This window comes from Sceloporus occidentalis, unplaced genomic scaffold (genome assembly GCF_023333645.1).
Source record: "Sceloporus occidentalis isolate IW3139 unplaced genomic scaffold, rSceOcc1.0.p SCAF_69, whole genome shotgun sequence".
Lineage (NCBI taxonomy): Eukaryota > Metazoa > Chordata > Lepidosauria > Squamata > Phrynosomatidae > Sceloporus > Sceloporus occidentalis.
In genome coordinates, this window is record NW_028317049.1 from 1,740,752 (window position 1) to 1,744,660 (window position 3,909).

Sequence of the window (3,909 nt, forward strand, 5' to 3'; positions counted from 1 at the left end):
CCCTAAGGAAAACTACTACAAAGTATTTTATATAGTATTTGAAACCTGAAAAAATACATAAAATATCTAAGACCTGATGGGACCTGGATGTGCGGAAATGAAAAGGGCACATTTTTCCATCTCTTGTGGTCCTGTGTCAAAGTGAAAGAATACTGGAATATAGTACATTATATAATAAGACTGGTTGAATGGGATAAAGTGATGGACAATATCAAAATGATGCAAGATTTAAGGGGATTCATAGAATCATAGAATCAAAGAGTTGGAAGAGACCTCAAGGGCTATCCAGTCCAACCCCATTCTGCCATGCAGGAAATCTCAATCAAAGCATCCTAGACAGATGGCCATCCAGCCTCTGCTTAAAGACCTCTAAGGAAGGAGAGTCCACTACAGTCTCCAAGAAAGGAGTTTGTTCCACTGTCGAACAGACATTATCAGGAAGTTCCTCCTAATGTTGAGGTGGAATCTCTTTTCCTGGAGCTTGCATCCATTGTTCTGGGTCCTAGTCTCTGGAGCAGCAGAAAACAAGCTTGCTCCCTCCTTAATATGGCATCCCTTCAAATATTTAAACAGGGCTATTGTATCACCTCTTAACCTTCTCTTCTCCAGGCTAAACATCCCCAGCTCCCTAAGTCTTTCTTCATAAGGGCATGGTTTCCAGAATGTTCATCATTTTGGTCACCCTCCTTTGGACACGCTCTAGTTTCTCAACATCCTTTTTTAATTGTGGGGCCCAGAACTGGACACAATATTCCAGGTGGGGCCTGACCAGAGCAGAATAGAGTGGCACTAATACTTACCTTCATCTAGACACTCTACTTCTATTGATGCAGCCTAAAATTGCATTGACCTTTTTAGCTGCTGCATCTCACTGTTGACTCATGTTCTCCTTGGACTTCCAGATCCCTTTCACGCATAACTTCATTCAGCCAGGTGTCTCCCATCCTACATCTGTGCATTTCATTTTTCCGCCCTAAAACTGCAGTACTGCCGAGGGGGGGGGGGGGGGAGACGCAGCAAACAAACTTTCTCTTTTCACTGTATAACAAACTCCAGGAGAACATAGTCCCTTCCACCTAATGATCCCACCACCTGCACCCCATTAATTAAGTTTTCCCTGTTGGTTAGAATCAGATCTAAAGTAGTTGACCCCATTTTTTGCCTCTTCCATCTTTTGGACAATGAAATTGTCTTCCAGGCAAGTGAGCAATTTGCTAGACCTTGAGGATTTGGCTGAGTTTGAATTCCAGCAAATGCCAGGATAGTTGAAGTCGCCCATCACTTCTAGACTCCTACAATAACGTCCCTTTTTTTTTTTCCTTTCCCCTTTAACTTTTATCCAGATGCTCTCCACCTGGCTTCCAGTTTGGTGCCCTGGATCTCTTCACTGGTGTAAATATCCCTGACATATAATGCTATTCCTTCTCCTTTCCTGTTTGGCCTATTTCTCTTAAAAAGGTTATACCCTTCTATTTCCACATTCCAATCATGAAATTCATCCCACCAGGTTTCAGTGATGACTATTATATCATATTTGCTTTCTTATGCTAGGAATTCAAGTTCATCTTGCTTATTTCCCATGCTCTGTGCATTAATGTAGAGACATCGCAGACCATGTGTCCACTTTACTAGCTGCCTGTGCAAGATTTTTTGCCTCCCACTGTTGGGTCCTTGCACTCTTTGCCTTGTTCCCTCTATGACAGTTAATGCTCCTTACCTGATGCATTGAGACTGTTAAATTGTGATCTCAGGCTGAGGTTATTTCCCTGAAGGTTTTAGAGTGGCCCATTGTGACTTCAGGCTGATACTCTTTCCCAGAAGAATGGAAAGTGGCCCATTGTGACCGAAGGCTGATGCTCCTTGCCTGAATAATAGAGACGGTACTATTGTGACTTCAGGGTGGTGATCTTTACCTGAAGAATTTAGACTGGCCCATTGCAATCTCAGGTTGATGCTCCTTGCCTGAACGATTGAGACTGGCCCATTGCAACCTCAGGCTAAAGCTCCTGGCTTAAAGGATTCAGACTGGCCCATTTTGAACTCAGGCCCATGCTCCTTTCCTGAAGGATTGAGACTGGCCCAAGCTGATGCTCCTTGCGTGAAGGATTGATATGGAAATATTGTGACTTAAGGCTTGTGCTCCTTACCTGAAGGATTGAAACTGGCCAATTGCGACTTCAGGCGAATTCTCCTTGCCTGAAGGATTAAGACGGGACCTTTGTGATCAAATACAGATTCTGCTTGCCTGAAGGATTGAGAATGGACCTTTGTGATCTCAGCCCGATGCTCCTTGCCTGAAAGATTGGGATGGGACTATTATGAGTTCAGGCTGGTGCTCCTAGAATGAAGAATTGAGACAGTACTATTGTGACTTCAAGGTGGTGCTCTTTACCTGAAGGATTTAGACTGGCCCCTTGCATCCACAGGCTGATGCTCCTTGCCTGAGAGATTGAGACTGGCTCATTGTGACTTCAGCCTCATGCTCCTTGAATGAAGAATTGAGACGGTACTTCAGGATAGTGCTCTTTACTTGAAGGATTTAGACTGGCCCCTTGCAACCTCAGGCTGATGATCCTTGCCTGAAGGATTGAGTCAGGAGAATTGTCAACTACAGACAGTTCTTACCTGAAGGATGGAGACTGTCCTATTGTGAGTTCAGTCTGATGCTCCTTATTGAAGGATGGAGATTGTCCTATTGTGACTTCAATCTGATGCTCCTTACTTGAAGGATGGAGGCTGTCCTATTGTGAGTTCAGTCTGATGCTCCTTACCTGAAGGATGGAGACTGGCCCATTGCAGCCTCAGGCTGATGCTCCTTACCTCAAGGATTGTTTTCTAATTTTTTAATTTGCTTTTAAGTTTGCAATATCATCTTCTAAGTACATCCTCTGCAGCAGTTTTCAACAACAAATTATGCACATTGATACTTTGCCTCTAAGAGCCCATGGTTCTGGAGTTAAACCAATATGGCAACAGGTACACTACATTATTAATTCCTTTAATTAATTGCTTGATGCTTATTTTATCTACTGTAATACTTTGCCTTAAATCTTATAACTCTCATTTCCATAACTTATTTACTTTTCCCCATTTCTTCCTGAATTGTTGTTCCATTTTCCTATTTATAACCATCGTTTCTTTGTCCATTATAGATAAAATTATGAAATTCTTTCCTTCAAGTGTCTCGCGTCTATCAAGGGAGCTGCGGTGACTAAGTACAAAACGATGCCTTCCTCTTCTTGGTTCAATTTGCTTTTTATGTCTTCCGTAATATTTAGTAGAAATAATTTTGGATTAAATTCAATATCCTTTTGCATAATGTCCTGAATTTTAGCATGTATCGCCTTCCAGATTGGGTCGCGTCAGTACACTCCCCCCACATATGATCATATCTGGTGTTAGGTTGTTTGCATTTCCAGCCATCGCTGTCCTTACTTCCCCCAATCTTGGCTGTTTTGGATGAAGATATGTGCCATCTATAGAATAATCTATAATAAATGTCTATTAAAAGGGCACTTTTGGTAAATTTTAGGTTTTTCATCCCTATTTTCTCCCAACTCTCTAGTGTCATTTGGTAGCATGTATCCTGCATCCATTTTACCATAATTAACTGATTCTTCCGTCAATTCTATATCTAAGAGTATGTTATTTATTTTGCTTATCGTTTCTTTTTTGTTGCCTTGGGATAGAATTTTATCTAACTCATTTGTTTCCTTTTCAGTTCCTACAACCTTAATATCCTTTCTAAATCTTTCATTGATTTGGTGGTGTGTTAAGCAGCATAATTCTATTCCTTCTTTCTTTCATTCTTTTATTCTTTTCACCCTTTCATCTTCCCCATCATTAATTAAAATATCTTTATAGGTGATCCATTTCCCTTTCTTCCATTTCTCTTCTTTATGGAAGGCT